This window comes from Callorhinus ursinus, unplaced genomic scaffold, assembly GCF_003265705.2.
Source record: "Callorhinus ursinus isolate GAN/ISIS: 27379988/994484 unplaced genomic scaffold, GSC_fseal_2.0 scaffold2, whole genome shotgun sequence".
In the NCBI taxonomy this organism is placed as follows: Eukaryota; Metazoa; Chordata; class Mammalia; order Carnivora; family Otariidae; genus Callorhinus; species Callorhinus ursinus.
The window spans coordinates 98,685,170-98,702,798 of NW_027397064.1; positions in this window are offsets into that span (position 1 = coordinate 98,685,170).

The following is a 17,629-nucleotide window of genomic DNA, read 5'->3' on the forward strand; positions in this document are numbered from 1 at the left end:
GAAATAAACCTTTACACTTACAATTGATATTCAGCAAGATGTCAGGACAGTTTGATTGGGAAAGAATAGTCTTTTCAACAAATGATAGTGGGGCAGTGGCACATTCACATGCAAAGGAATGAAATTGGAGTGCTACCTTAGACCACATACAAAAACCAACTCAAAATGAATCAGAGATCTAAGTGAAAGAGCTAAAACTATACAGTTCTGACAAGGGCATAGGCTTACATTTTCATGACCTTCATGACCTTGGATTAGGCAAGAACACAAGTGACAACAACAAAAACATTAACTGGACATATTAAAATGACAAACTTCTGTGTTTTAAATGACACCTTAAGTAAAGAGAAAAGACAACTTGTAGAATGGAGAAAAATGTTTCAATTCATGTATCTGGTAAAAGGCTTGTATATAGAATATGTAGAGAACTATTACATTTCAATAATTAAAAGATAAATGTCCTAACAAAAAAATGGGCAAAGGATCTGAACAGATATTTCTCCAAGGAAGATATGCAAATGGCACATGAAAAGATGTGCATCATTAACCATCAGGAAAATGCAAATCGAAACCACAATGAGATACCCATTTAAGATGTCTGTAATCAAAGAGAGGTAATACCACGTATGACAAGGATGTGGAGAGCCTGGAACCCTCATCCATTGCTGAACGTTAAATGGCGCAGCTGCTTTGGAAAATAGGCTGGCAGTTCCTCAAATGGTTAAACATAGTTACCATGTGATTCAACAATTCTACCCCTAGGCATATACGCAAGAGAGAGCAAAGTATATGTCCACACAAAAACTTGTCCATGAATGTTCATAGCAGCGTTATTCATAATGCAGCCCAAAAGTGAAAACAACCCAAATGTCTACCAGCTCACTAATGGATAGATAACATTTCAGTGTCTCCATTACAAGATTATTCTTAATCCATACAAAGGGATGAAGTACTGCTTCATGCTACAACATGGATGAACTTTGAAAATATGCTAAGTGAAAGAAGCCAGTCACAAAGGATTACATATTGTCTGATTCCCTTTATATAAAATGTCCAGAGTAAGCAAATATGTAGATTAATGGTTGCCTAGAGCTGAGGGGGATAGAGGGACTGGGGAGTGATGGCTAAGACGTGTGGGGTTGCTTTTTGGGGTCATGAAAATATTTTACTAATGGGATGGGATACACAACTCTGTGAATGCACTAGAAACCATTGGATTTGACAATTTAACTGGATGAATTATATGGCGTGTGAACTCTATTTCAGTAAAACTGGCAAAAACAAATTAAAAAGCTACAGCCCCACCACTTTAAGATTGTTTTTCATCCAGAGGATCTTCTCTCTTCAGAGCCTCTGTATCCTGTGCTCTATGTTAGTCAGCCAAGGGCTTCATTACCCAATGTGTATGCACAAACACATCCACCCAGACATATAAACACGCACGCTTACATATATACACAGTCACACGCACACATGCAGTCGCATGGACTCCTACACAAACACACACACGCATGCACACAGACACAAGCACACTTACACACTCATCAGCCCTTCCAGCAGAAGAACTACCCTGGCTTTTTGGTTGGGACAATAGTTAGGGACTAACATAAATCAGTACCCAAACAATTGCTTTCATTTCTTTCCCCTGGAGCCGGAGGAAGGGAATGGAGGAGGGAAGAATGAAGGTCTCACTTTGAACTTCTCACTGGCTGCGAGTGGGGGACTCTGATCTCGCTTCAGCAGCCTCCAAGCACAGGTCCCAGGAGTGAAAGAAATAATGAAGTCTGGTTGGACCAGCTGAGGCTGCCTTCCCTGGGTCTCTCAGAGGCAGCTGCCTCAGTGGTGTGATGGAGGAAGAGCCAGACAGGACTGTGCCCACAAATCTCCACCCTGCGCCCTAGTCTGAGCATAAGGCTGGTACTGGGAACTCACTTACTTGGCACAGATCACTTTCAGGCTGCTGCGATTCAGGTGCTTGACTTGCCAAAATCTGTTTCATCACCGTGACCCCTGCCTCGGGAGGTGGACTTGCTGGATTTAAGTACCATCCCATCTCCTTGACTCAGGAAAGGGCCCTGCCCTAATTAACAATCTTTTACGTGGAGGAAGAAATTTACCATTGGCTTTTGGAACGTTCTTCTCTGCTCTTAAAAAATAGGCTAGGGAAACCTCTTGCTTTCGCTTCCGGGATGTGAGCTAGGAAGCATGTAGCCCTGAGTGCTCCTGGGAGCCATCCTGCACCCACAAGGGAAACCAGGCTCAGGGTATTCCTCGAAATGGTAGGAGGGACAGGATGAAGTTCAGTGCTTGGTGACAGCCTCCAGATCAACCAGTCCCAGAACTGTCTTTATTTCTCAACTTCCTGTTATGTGCAGCGATAAATCCATCTGTAGTTGAGGCTTTTTGGATTGAGATTTTTGACCCTTGAGGTTGAAAGCATTCTGACTGTTGAAGAGACTTCTAGAGGGTGTGTGTCACAGCTTGCAGGGGACAGGGACAGCAGTTGACACGTGTGTGGAGAGCTGTGTGGAGGGTGCTCCTCCACTTGCCTGCGTATCTGTGAGCGGACATCATATGTGATGAGTATGAGGATGTACTTGGACGACTGAGTTCACTTGCTCATTCACTCATTCATGAAATAAGCCCATGTTAAGCCACCACGACGCGCAACAAATCCCCTAATGTGAGGGGAGGGGTATAAGTGTACGAGTTATGTATGTGCAAATGTGCACACGTGCCTGTTTTCTTCCAGAGGATTATTGGATTTGCTGCAATCTGCCGTCCTGGCTGAAGTCAGTGGCTCCATAAAGAGGAGTCCTTAGCTCCATGTCTTTCGCATGCCTCGTCGCTAATTCTGTGCTGACCAGAATGGTGAAGACTCCTGTGACGGGGGGACAGTCGGTGCCAAGTGGCATACAAATGCTAGGCTCTGGCATTCATGATCTTTGCACCGGGAAGCAAGGCCTTGGACCTCAGAGCGGGCGGTGCACAAAGCACATCCAAACAAGGTTCATCTCCTATAATTGATTTCTTCTGGCAGGTCTGACCTCCTAATAGTGCCCCTGCCTAGGCTGGAGCTATTATAATTAGTCTCTGGTCCCCGAGACACCAACCACATGCTGACTCAAAGAGACTGGCTTTCTGGGTTTAGAAACTTGTCATAGGTAATTTGCAAAGCAAATAATTCACTTTACAAAACAGTGCTATGTTTTGATAGCCCCCCCTTTTGCAAATGCTAAATTCTTGGTGTGATTTAGTACTCAAATTGTTACTATCACACAGTGCTATTGTAATATGTTAAATAAAAAAATAACTGTCCTCTCTATAAATACCAAAAAAGCCATTGGATTTTCTGTTTCCGTTTCTACTTTCCAAATGTTTTAGTAAACTAGAGATATATATTTCTGCAAAACAATAAATAAAATGTAGTTAAGGCCAACAGCCAGGGTTACATCTAATAATTAATCACTGGAGATATTTCTATCAAAATTAAGGGAAAATGAGGTTGACCTCTATTAGGCACTATATTTAAGATTGTTGTGGAACTTCTACCCAATGAAACAGAATTTAAAAAATGAAAGGAAGAGATACTAAAAATAAAAGAAAAAAATTATCATTATCTATCATTATCTGTCAGAATCATGATGCACTTTATTTTAACAATGATCTCAATGATTGTAACTGACTTCTGAAGGAACTAGATACTTAGTAACCAATCTGGAAGTTAAATACTATTCTCTACAATGATTATTTGATTTTACATTATTGTTCCCAGTGGGACTTCAACCCAATCATTACCGTCCACTGATTAAAGGTTACTTATTTCAAAACTCAAACCAACATTTTCAGCGAGTGTTGTGCAACACTAAACTAGTTCTGACTAATAATTTGATATAAGAGCTGGGGGTCCAAATTTGCAAAACTCCTATTTCTTTTATTTTTAAGGTGCAATTTAAAAATTAAAAATATTTGAAAAATTGAAGCATATTTTATAGCTGAGGTATATGTTTAATGTGTTAGTGTATTCTTTTTCCCTAAATGGTTTTTATTATTTTTATACTCCTAGAATGGGGCAACATTGGCCCAAATCAGATGTATGATGAGTGTTTTGTTGTGGTTTCCAGAGGGCCAGGGCGGGTGTATAGTAATGTCCACAGTCAGCATTTTTTAGGTTAGACACGCTGGGGCTCCCTGAGGCAGGAATATGGCAGCTTTGTCCAAGTGTGAGTCTAGTGTGGTATAGTCCTTTCCAAACACTCTTGGGAGACTGTGCTGGCCCAACCCATAGGTTTTCCTTCAGCCACCATGTGGAGAGGGGGTGTCTTTCCTTTTGAACACAGTTACTGGTTAAGCTTTGTAATTTGTGTAAGGGAGCTTTAATCTGATCTACCTGGTTGCTCATCAAGGTGTGTGACCTGTCACTTCCTCTGGAAAATGTTCACCCCAGGTTCCTGCTGTGGAGAACAACCTTGAACTCACTTTCATCCCAAACTCATCAAGAGATTGGCGATGAGAGATAATCCCTGTAGATAATTGTCTGAGGGGCACACAGACTCAAATCTTTCTCTAGATCAGTCATATTTAAGTGTTTCTTAACCATGGAAATGTTTGTTCAAGGATAAAAGAGATGGATACAAAGCTCTTCCAATTGAAGTGGATGAAGGAATAAGAACCTCATCTATACCTTTATTTTCTCCCCCATCATATCCCAACTCCCAGGAGAGTCTGAGGAGATGCCAGAGAGCTTAGTTTGAAATCAATTACTCTAGATGTCTTTCACTTGTATCTGAGTCATTCAAAATCACCAGAGAGCTGGTTCTATGAACAATTGTTTTTATTCCCTGAACTTTGGGTATAAGCCATGAATCTGAATAAAGAGATACTATCAAAATGTGTGCATGCACACACCGGGCACACTCGTTCACACACACAAACCAGCTAAATGAAACACATTGTGTCTTACTGAAGTAATTGAAACTTATTGCAATTGTATATGTTGAGATGTTGTTAAGGACACTGTCGGCTACCATTGAAGAGGGTACTTAAAATTTTTTTTAACAAATTCTTGTATGACACTACGTGCCAGGTACTATTCTAAGAGATTTGCAAATATTAACTCATTTAAGTTTCATTAAAGCCCTACAGGGTAGATTCTACAATTATCTACATTTTGTAGATAGAGAAACTAAGGCACAGAGAAGTTACCCAAATCGCCCAAAGTCACACAGCTCTGAAGTAGAGGAGCTGGCATTTCTTTTTATTATGTTGTTAGCCAACATATAGTACCTCATTAGTTTTTGATGTAGTGTTCAACGATTCATTAGTTGCATATAACACCCAGTGCTCATCACAACACGTGCCCTCCTTAATACCCATCACCGGGCCACCCCAGCCCCCACCCCCTCCCTTCTCTAACCGTTTGTTTCCTGGAGTCCAGAGTCTCTCATGGTTTGTCTCCTTCTCTGATTTCTTCCCATTCAGTTTTCCCTCCCTTCTCCTAATGTCCTCCATGCTATTCCTTCTGGTCCACAAATGAGTGAAACCATATGGTAATTGACTTTCTCTGCTTGATTTATTTCAGTTAGCATAATCTCCTCCAGTTCCATCCATGTCACTGCAAATGGTGGGTATTCATCCTTTTTGGTGGCTGAGTAATATCCCATTGTGTATATGGACCACATCTTCTTTATCCATTCATCTGTTGAAGGACATCTTGGCTCCTCAAGACGTTAAAAACAGAGCTACCGTATGACCCAGCAATTGCACTACTGGATATTTACCCCAAAGATACAGATGTAAGGAAAAGAAGGGGCACCTTCACCTTAGTGTTCAAAGCAGCGATGTCCATAATAGCCAAACTGTGGAAGGAGCTGGCATTTGAATCCAGGCATTCCGGCTCTTGGGTTTACTTCCTGATCCATTAGCCATCTCCTTTTTATAAACACCCACAGGAAAAAAAATAATCCTTTTGGATTTCAGTAGTTGGACAAGCCGCTGTTCTGAATAGACAATTTTCTTAGAAGTTTTGGACATTGACTCTTATAACCAAACTTCAGCCCTCTTGACTGAGCCTTTAGGGGAGCTCAGAGGTATCGAATCAGCTTACAAGAGACCCTCCCATAATCCCTACAAAATGTGAGGCTCCTGCAGCCCTATCTTTTTTTTTTTTTTTTACTGTGGCAAATTTACAACATCCCATGATCTTCCACGCTATGCACGTGGTGGGAGGAGAGCCCCTCCATCGCCCACCACAGAGGCCTCACTCCTTCTTCTCTGCATTCCCAACTCTCTACACAGGTCAGGCTTCAGGAATCTCTCCCTCTGCTGACCCATAGCATCCACCCTCTGGTGCTCAGAAGGCAAAAGCACCCATAAGCCCCAGAGAAGCCCACACAAGCCCAACGGAAGAGACAGAGGAGAGGAGACAAAGGGCAGAGCAGCAGGCACAGGGCAGGAGTCAGGCCAGACAGAGGTCCTGGCCAATCAAGGGAGCCCAGTTAACAAGCAGGAGTTTGAATCTGGGCAGGAAGTGATGTCATTGTAGGATCTGGCAGCTGACACTGGGATTCAGGGGCAAAACCCCCAAGTCCCCAAGAGGGTAAACTGAGGAGGAGGAATTGAGTTTTCCTCATTGAAGTGGGTGCGTTGCCTTGTCCAGTTTATTATCAAAGCATATGAATCATCCCTCAATCTGGAAAAGGAAATACCCACAGTTTTTGGTGGGGATTATAACAAGCTTTGAACTCACAGAGCAATCTGAGGTAGGAACTGAGACACAGTAGGAATGACATAAAAAGGGAAATGAGTGGGCTCTGGGGGCACATGAGTGCTCCCCACTGGGCAGGGAAATGGACTTGGCCAGGGAGTGAGGTTCTAGTGAGAGGGTCATTGGGAGGGTACATGTTTGTCCTAGAAGTGGGGGACACTCACCAAAAAATTGAAGGCAAGTGCTTTGGCCAGTCATATTGTCCTTGTAGCTCTGAGCACTGTCTTGGGAGGTTCCTAGAAGCTCAGGGCCACTGTAACCTTGGGCTTGTGTCCTGCAGTAGACACCACCTGGTCACACAGAGGTTCAGGGAGTGTCTATGCCCCTCCCCCGAGAAAGCCTTGACCCCACTTTGCACATCCTGGACCCCTCTTATTGCCCTCTCTCTTTAGGTCATTCTAGGTACAAATTAAGAAGTTACCTCAGTAGCTCAGGCCCCAGCTGAGGGATGTGGATGTTAGCCACACCTACATGGACGCTGAGGTCGTGGGTCCTGATCAGCTGCAAGAGATTCCTATTGCCAATGTGCGAGCAAATGAGCCAGGAACCCAGGTGCTGGAACTGAGATGAGTGAACAAAGCAAGAGTCTCATAACTGAAAGCAGGAGACCAGGCAGAAATCGGAAGGGCAGCGAAACCAAGAGGTGACAAACAATGAAGCTAAGTCATCTGGGACTCTCTATTTCCAAAACAGTGTTCTCTATTCAGCCTGTCTCTTACATCCCCCAGGGATATTTATTTTTTAAAATATTACATGCCAGATCCCATTCCCATAGAGTCTAATTGGTCAGCCTGGGGGTGGGTTCTTGTCTTGGGGTTTTGTTTTTTTTGTTTAAGCACCCCTATAATTCTACTATGCTGCTGGGATTGAGAACCACCACTGTACCAAGCCTGTTCGGGTGCTCTGCCTACTGGTGGGGTTTAAGAAGTCCTGGCTAGACTGACGAACAACCTTGGGGTCTGGTTTTTATGAGCACAGAACATATGCTCCTCTCCTCCTTCCCTCTTATCCAAGTTGCATTTTTACATTTCTGAGATTATTTGAATAACGTCTTCCTCTTCAACTGGACTATGAACTCCCCAAGGTAAGAACACGTAAGTCACTTCAAAACATATAAAGCAAACAAACAAAAAGGACAGAACTAAAAGGAGAACTAGAACTAGAAATATTAACATAACCCTTTAACTAATCAAAATCCAAAGAAGAAAAATATCGTACGGTATACTGATGGTTTAAAAGGCATAATTAACAAGTATAACTAGATAATATGTTGGCTTCCATCAACAAATAAAGAGCTGACCAGACAGATTCAACAACTCTCCTTAAATCTGTAAGAGAGGGAAGAACACAGAGCAAACCAATATTGCCCCCAAGATTAGAGAGATAGAAGGTGGCCCGAGGTGTCAAGGCATACTGGAGCAGAGACTCACCCGCAGGAAAACCTGAACTATAGTTGACAAATTGTTGGAAGCTCAGTGTGGACAGCTGTGAGTTGAAAAATTCCAGGGGGCCCAAATCATAGGGGTGCCCTCACATTTTTGTGAGTTTCATCTCCAGTTGCTGGACCAAGTTCTCACAGTTAAGTATCAGAGAAAAATTCCCTCATGCTTCCAGCAGGGGGAGGGAAAAAGGAATTATTTTAAAATACAATAAATATGGGCAGTCTACGGCTAATCACAAGAAGCTTATCAATTCACCTAAGGAGATCCTTGGCCAGGGGTTAAATCAATTCTCAGAAAAATGATGATGAAACCACGGAATGATTTCCTCCTACATAGACTCCCAAAACACATGGGCTACCTCAGGATGTGTGTAGATTTTTTGCTGAATTCCCTTGTTTTATCTCAATAACATTTCCCCCTAACCAGGAAACCCCCAGCTGTCTCTTTGCCAGTAACTATGCATCCCATGCCTGATATGGTCATCATATTACTCTCCTTCAGTTTTCAAATGAAAAAAATACCATGTTAAAAATTGCATTAGTCAGATTTATACCTTCAGTCATGCTGGGGTATCTAGTATCAGATTAATTTTCTTGCTAAAAATAATTATAAAAACAGAATATAATTAGAAAAAAAAATGCTTGAAGCCATTAAACAATGACAAGGAAAGCCAGGATTTAAGGGACAAAGATACAGAAAAAAATAGAAATGCTTTGTGTTGAGTGTTGAGTGTTATGGATTGAATTGTATCTCCCCCAAAATTTCAACGTTGAAGTCCTAAATCCCAGTCTCTCTGAACATGAACTTATTTGGAAATAGGGTCTTGCAGATGTAATTTTAAGATGAGGTCATACTGGAGTGGGTTATGTTCCTAATCCAATATGATTGTGTACTTATAGAAAAGGGGAAATTTGGACACAGAAACAGAGATGCAGGAAACCATGTAAGATTGGACATATGCTTCCACAAGCCAAGGAACTACCAAAATTTAAGAGCGAGTTCTAGAACATATCCTTCCCCAGCACCTTCGGAGGGAGCAAGACCCCGTCAATACCTTAATCTCAGACATCTAGCTTCCAGAGCTTGAGACAATAAATTTCCATTGGGTAAGCAACCCAGTTTGTGGTACTTTGTTATAGCAGCTGTAGCAAACTAATACATTGAGTTTGACATTTTGTATACGATTTCCTGTTGAGTCATTTGTCAACATATAAGTCACATGTTGAGAAGCCAAGCAGGAACTGAAAAGCTAAAAACTAAAGAGAGATTTCCATGGAGTTATAGTGCTGGGGGGTCAAAACCTGATCTTAGCACCTACTAAAGTGGAAGGGTCTTGTTAAGCAAGCTAGAATTTCAATTAAGATTCAGGAATTAGGAGAAAATGGAAATATACCAACATTGACTGGATCAAGGTAATATGCTATAGTCTAACTGCTTATCAGGAGCAAATTAAATGCTCTCTGGAGGAAGATAACTTGCCCAAACCTCTACACTTTATCATATATAAGCCAACCTAGACACAGACCCATAGGTGCTTTGGATAATGTAGATATCAGACCAGGACTTTACAATATCTAAGATTAATATACTAAAAAAAGATGAAAATTTGGTAAATTCCATCACAGAATTGGACTCTATCTATAAAATACCAAATAAAAATAAAATTACTGAAAGAAAAATGGAATAGACAAAGTTAATATATTACTTCATGCAAAAGACAGAATTACTAAACTAGAAGATAGATCAAGAGGAAATATCCAGGTGGAAGCCCATAGAGATAAAAGAACAGAAAATGCAGACATTTCCATTAGAGACATATAGAATATGATAGAGAAATCTACCATTTATCCAATTGGAGTTCCCCCACCTCCCCAAGAAAAGAGAGAGGGGGACAAAAGTAATATTTGAAGAGATACTGGCCAAACATTTTCCAAAACTATTGAAAGACATTCAGCCACACATTCAAGTAACTTTAAGAATCTCAAACAGTTTACGTGAAAAGAAAACCACAATTAGGCACTTCATTTTCAAACACTGAAAACCAAAAGAGAAAAACTTGAAGGTATTCAGATGAAGATATCAGCATAATGATATCCTATAAATGGATACACATAGATGGATATACATAGAAATATTTGTAGATGTGTGTATATATACACAGATTAATATGCATACATATATTTTCTTGCTCTGTCAGCTGAGAGAAGCAAAAATTCCATTAATAATGAGCACAACTAGCACCCAGATCTTGGTTTCTGATAAAAATCACCAATACAAGGAATGATGTATCTTTGAAGAAATGGCTGATTCTTGGGACTGCGGTTGGGAATATACAAGATGAGCCTGGAGTATCTTGTAGGCCAAAAAGGAAGGAAGTGCTAAAAAAACAAGCTCACATTAATGATGGCAAAGGAACACAGGAACACAGAAGCCAACTGAAAGGGCAACCAACAGCCAAAGCTGGAACAAGTTAAGCAAAAAGTAAATTAGTGTTGGATTATAACAGAGTATAAAATATCTGAGGGTTCATACTAACATAAATAAATGATGAAATATGGTGCCTGGGTGGTTCAGTTGATTAAGCATCTGCCTTTGGCTCAGGTCATGATCCCAGGGTCCTGGAATCAAGCCCCACATTGGGCTCCCTACTCAGCGGGGAGTCTACTTCTCCCTCTCCCTCTGGCCCTGCTCATGCTCTCTCTCTCTCTCTCAAATACATAAATAAAATCTTTTAAAAATAAATGATTAAATAAATGGATGGATAGATAAATAGGGGATAATAGACAAATCTGTGCATAAGAATTGTAAACAATTCATGTAGGTGCTCCAAGCTCAAAGGCATGGAACATAACTCTCCACTCCTTAAGTGTGGGCTGCCATTAGTGACTTTCTTCCAAAAAATACAAAATAAAAAAGGAATAACTTTACAGTGCAGAAATCTGACAAACGTTTCCTTAGCCAGGTCATCAACAATGATTTCATGCTGATAACATGTACCCTTGATATGATGTGATAAGAATGGCACTTTACCTCTCCGGTCTTTCTCCCTAAAACCCCACAATTCAAGAAAGAGAACAAAGACTGGAGGAAAAAAAAAACCCAGAATATCCAAGGACTGTGTGGGACAACTACAAAATGTGTGATATACCTATGATGGGAATACCAGAAGAAGAAAGAGAGAAAGAAACAGAAGAAATATTTGAAACAATAGTGACTTAGAATTTTCCCATATTAATATCAGACACCAAACCACAGAACCAGAAATCTCAGAGAACACCAAACAGTATAAATGCCAATAACATATAGAACACTGGATGTAATAACTGAAAACGAAACATTCTTTTAAGTAGATGTGAAATATCTACGAAAATTGACTATACATTGGGCCATAAAGAAAGTACTAACAAATACCTAAGGATTGAAATCATACAGGGTATGTTATCTGACAATGGATCTAAGCAAGAAATCAGAGACAAAGAGTAACTCAAAAATCCTCCAGATGTTTTTAAATGAAGTAATATGTTTCTAAATAATCAATGGATCAAAGAATAAATCACAATACATATTAGAATATATTTTGAAGTGATTTTAGTCAAAAGATTACATATCAGTTTTGTAGGATGAAGCTGAAGCAGTGCTTAGAGGGAAATTTATAGCCTTAAATGCATATATTATCAAATGAGAATGAAAAACAATGATCTAAGTACCCATCTCAAGAAACTGTTATTTTGCTTAGTTCAAGTTAATAAATATAGCAATTGAATCCACAGAAACTATAACAAAGGAAATAAAAGAAGAAGAGCAGAAATTAATGAAGTCAAAAGCCAACATATACTGGAGAGCACCAACGAAGTCAAATTAAAATGATTTGCTAATAAATCCCTAGCAAGATGACCAAAGAAATTATTAGAAGACCAAATATCAGAAATGAAAAAGGGATTGTAACTACAGAGTCTACAGGCATCAAAAATTATGTAAACACTATAAGCAACTTTATGCCAATAAATCTAAGCTAAGGATGTCTATCACCACTTATATCAGGATTGTACCAGAGGTCCTTACTAATTTAATAAGTTAAGAAAATAAATAAACAAATAAATATTAGAAAGGGAGAAATTCAACTTACCATATTTGCAGGTGATGTATTTTGTGCATAGAAAACCCCAAAGCAGGTAGAAATAAATTATTAGAATTCTAAGTAAATAAGTAAAGAACAATTTTGGATATAGAGTCAATAAAAATAAGTTCTTTCCCTCTATACAGATATAGATAACTAGAAAATGAAATTTTAAAATGAAACCATTTACAATAACATCAAATCCATTAACTACATAGGATGAAATTTAGCCAAAGTTGTAAAAGACCTCTACACAAGAACTACATGACCTATATGAACTATATATACTGAGAGAAAGTAAAGAAGACCCAGGTAAACAGAGGGATATAGTACGCTCACAGATTGGCAGGGGAATATTTTACAAATGTCGACTCTTTCCACATTGACGTCTCTATTCAAGGCAACCTGAATAAAATTTACAGCAAGTTTTTTCTGGACATTGACAAACTTACTTTAAATTTTATCAAGAAAAGCAAAATGTCAATAGTAGTAAGACAGTTTTAAAGAAAACAGAACAGAATTGGAGGACTGATCAAGACTTTTAGACAAGAACAGCAAGTAAAACAGTATGCAACTGATACAAGGACAGACAAACAGACCAATGGAACAGAATAGAAAATCCAATATCAGACTTACGTATATAATATCATATGTGCCACTGAAATGCAGTGAAGATAGAATAGCATTTTCAATAACTGATGCTTGATCAATTGGTTATTCCTAAGGAAAAAAATTGAACTTCACCTCTAGATCACACCATATGTGGAAATCAATTCCAGATAGATTATAGATTTAAATGTGAAAAGTAAGTGGCGCCTGGGTGGCTCAGTTGGTTAAGCGACTGCCTTTGGCTCAGGTCATGATCCTGGAGTCCCGGGATTGAGTTCCACATTGGGCTCCCTGCTCAGCAGGGAGTCTGCTTCTCCCTCTGACTGCTTCTCCCCCCTCTCAAGTGCTCTCTCTCTCTCTCATTCTCACTCTCTCAAATGAATAAATAAATAAATAAATAAAATCTTAAAAAAATAATAAATGTGAAAAGTAAAACAATAAAGTTTCCAGAAGATAATGTAGGAGAATATATTTATAGCTTTGGCTGAGATACATAAAGATATCCTAAACAGTATATATAAAGAAAAATCACAAAGGAAGACACTGATAAACTGAACTTTGTTAAAATTAAGAACTAATGTTCATCAAAAGATATGATTAAAACAGTGAAAAGGAAACTATAGAGAAGAAATTTGCATAACATGTATCTGATAAAGGACCAGAATATACAAAGAACTCCTATGAATCAATTACAAAATATAGACAATCCAATAAAAAAATAGGCAAAACATTTGAACAGGCATTCTTTTGAAGTAACTACTAAAAGTGAAGTTTTGCATACCTTTGCACCTAGGAATTGCATTCTCTTGCCTAAACTCATCTGCCAGAATCTTGTCCTGGGTCACAAAGAAATATTTTCTTATCTAGCCTTGATACATCAAGTCAACTGTTGAGAGCATCATAGAGGGTATATTAGGACTTTTAAAATCAAAATCAAACTGCTTAAGTATGAAGAAAATAAGTATTTTATATAACAGGAAAGAAATTCCAAGAGTAGAAATAGTTTCAGATAATGTTTGACCACAGAACTTAAATGGTGTCATTTAAGACCTAGTTATTCTCTCTCTTGGCTCTGTCACCATATGGGTTTTATTCTCAGGCACCATGTAGTGGTAAAATAGTGCCCATAGCTCTCATCCTACTTCTTTCCAGGTTCAAAGCCAGCTAAAAACTGAACACTTTTCCACAGTTGCTATATCATAAGTTGCAAAATTCACTCTAATTACAATCTGAGTTGTGTGTTAACATTGAAACAATAACCATGGGTCAAGACAATGGAATTACACTGACTGGTTAGGCTGGGTCATGTGCTCATCCCTGAATCAATCCCTGTGGCTGGTGAATGCAAAGTGTTGTCTGGCCAGTCATGAGTTATGCTCTCCTTACCTGGAATCAGGATCCTCACCAGATCCATATGGACTGAGCTAGGAGTGGACAAAGGAACTTTGAGATGTCATTCCCAGAAGAAAGGGATGATGAATGCTGGACCTTTTAAAACCACAAACATGCCAGATGGCTATTTTGTGAGCCTGAGTTTCAGAGAGTAAGGTGACAGATCCACAGTGTCAGAGACTGAACATAAGAACAAAAAGCTTCAGCTAAAAAGCTTAAGAAAAGTGGGGTTTTCCTAAAGGCTGTGAAGATGCAGACAGGCCCTTAGACCTGAATTTTGTCAGGCATTCTTCCCCCAAGTTCTGGCTGGCTCCTAGGCCAGGGAAAGGAGGTACCTCACGCTGGGGGAACAGGTTGCCAGACAGTCTCCTAAGGTATCTGGATGCAATCCCACATGGCCTTCATGGGGGAAGGCTGGGATCCTGACTAGGAGCCAGGAATCTGGTGGCCTGGCCTGGCCTGGGCGTCCAGGATTGGCAGGAGGTGCCTTCTGTACACTATCTCTCCATAGCACCATCTGCAGCTGCCGTCTGCATTTGGCCCAAAGACAGTGTTGCCAATCACTTCAGGGGATTGCTTGGCCTTCTGTAAGCAAGACTTGGGAAAGGCCAAATTTGACACTTGGCTGCTCTCCTTGAAGTTAAATGACCCGGCTTAGGTCAAGAAACGTGAAGCAAGAAAAAAGAAAAAAGAGAAAAAAAAAAAAAAGCATAGCATGTTGCCTGAGAGAATGCAGCCCTACAAGATGGCAGACCAGAAAGTACAGGCCGAGGAAATGGATAAAGGAGGCAGGGCAAGGATTTATGGCCTTGGAGTCCCTAAAAGATGCTCTAGCTAGCTTGAGGATTTTGTTTTTAAGAAAGCATGAAGCCCAGAATGAGGGCAAGACAGAAAAGAAACGGGGGGTTTATTCTTCTAATTTCTCTTCCTAAAAATCAAAGGCACAAGTAAGTAAGTAAAGTCAGTCAGTCAGGGAGGGGCTCACTAGTTGACTATGACTGGCCTGAACAGTGTCTGATCCTTCTTTATTACCAGGTGGGGGCCACAGCAGTGGTAGACTTAGTGAGGAAGGATCCACTCTGATCATTGTCACAAAAACAGGGTGGGGACAAAAAGTTGTGATCTGGGGGAATACCAGAGCCTTAGGAGAGCAGGGAGGAGGGGAGACACAAAGGCAAATCCAAGGCTCCAGCCCAGTGAGTTTTTTCAGCTTGCTCTACTCCACGCCCTCACCCATCTGGGCCCTAAACTAAAAGAATGCTCACTGCAGCCCCCATCAGTGGAGAGGTGCAAGCATAATCTCTCACCCTGGCACAATGTATTGAGGAAACTGCCAACCTGCAGCTACTTTTCTGAATTTCTCACTCCTCATGTTTGGCCTGCAAGCCTTCTAACTTTCCTGGAGACTGTCATGATCTCCTGACCGTGGCCTTGCTTCTCCATGTAGCTCTCACAGCTTCTGTGTCCCAGATTAATGTATCCTCCAGAAAACACTCTTAGCCCCTTTCTCAAGTTGACCCTGGAGAAGGCAAAGCCATCCTGCCTTATGGCCAACTCCAGCCCTAGGGTGAACCCAGACGCTGATATCCAATATCCAATATCCAATGCGATAAGGAATCAAGTAGCTATGGTGGTGGGAGAGGTGAGGCAAATGGGCAAATACAACTTTAACTGAAAGCCAGGTGGATTCACTGTCAAAACTGAAGTTGGTCAGATTGAAGGGCAGGCAGGACATCATCCAGAGTCAAGACTCTCTCTGCCCCTGCTCCTCTGAATTCCCAAGGAAGACCCTCCAAGACAGCTCAGAAAGAGGCTCCTTCTTCAAAATAACCCCAGAAAAGTGGCAGGCATGAACTATAGTCCCCATAATCTAAGTGTGACAAAGGCACTACTTAGGGAAGCCCAGGTGCCAAGGCCATTCTATGCTGAAGATGATCATCAAACAGTGATTCCCGATGGTCTGCCATGAGACCATTAACAAGTAAATGATGCAGTGTTTGGTTTTCTTCCATTAAACAAATACCATACAACCATTCTTGAAACTTTCAGGGACACTGTAAAAAAAGATCCCCATGCCCAATGGGAGGCTGGATAAAATGATGTCAAAGTTTCTTTATCAGCTCTCAGTCTGTTTCTTGGGTTGCTCATTGGCTGGGTGATCAGAGAGTGCTCCGTTATCTCTCCCAATCTCAACCCTTTCATTGGCAAACTGGTGAGAATTTCACCTGCTCTATCAGTCTGAAAAATTTTTGTGAGAAACAAAGGGAGTGATAGATGTGCAAAGAGATTTGTAGAGGGCTAAACTTTATATAGGGTTGGAAAACTATGCTGATTGTTAAAAGCTTCTGACAAAATTCCTCCCTGGGGAAAATCTGGTCAGGGAGTGGAGAAAGGAAGCAAAAAGCACATATGAAAGTGTGGTGTGTGATGAAATGAGAACATTTGAAGGTGCCTGGGCAGCCGGAGAGAGGGAAGAGAGGATGCCTGGAACCGAGAAAGACAAGGGAGAAACCAAGAGGTTTTGGTAAGAACAGAAGGGCAGAGAAGACCTGCCACCTTGGGAAAAGCGTAGTACAGGAGATGAAGAAACCCCAGAAAGCAGGTCCCACAGGTAGAAAAGGCTGAGGACGTCCCACATTAAAGCTGGAGGTTCATTTTGAGTTGTGAAATAACCTCCCTCCATTCCCCTAAATCTGTTTCACAAAACTTCCTTGTGTAGGAAACATTTAGGGGGAAACAGAAGAGTTTTGTTCCCCATTTGGGATGACTCAGGTTAGAGGGGGAAAAAAGAGCCCCAGAAGGAAAGATAATTGAGATCTCAGGAGCAAAAGGAAGGAAGAACAAAAGCTGAAAACAAAAAATTAAACCCCTCAAAATTCATGAAAATTTTGGGAGGACATTGGCTCTAATAATAAATGTGATAGAGGCTTGAAACAGTTTTATTTTGACTGTTAATTATTATCCTTATGGTGGCTTTCAAGATAAGAGTGCTTGGTACTTGTATATCCTTCAGCTTGAGCGTTTAGAAAGTCTCTAAAAGTATTTTGGTTGGCTGAAACACAGACCTGAAAGTAATCGACATTAAATGAACTGAAGTGCCAGAATAGTCTTGGCATACTGTAGAGACAGGCATCCAAAGGCTTAAGGAGAGTGGAATGGTAGAGTGGATTTCATCATGTAAGACCTCCTCATCCACCCTGAAAGGGCTCAGAGGACACACATTTACCATAACTGCGAATATGTGAGGGGATCTCCAGCATCCTTGAAGAACTCTGTGGTTGTTCTTCTCAGAGGTCCAGTGAG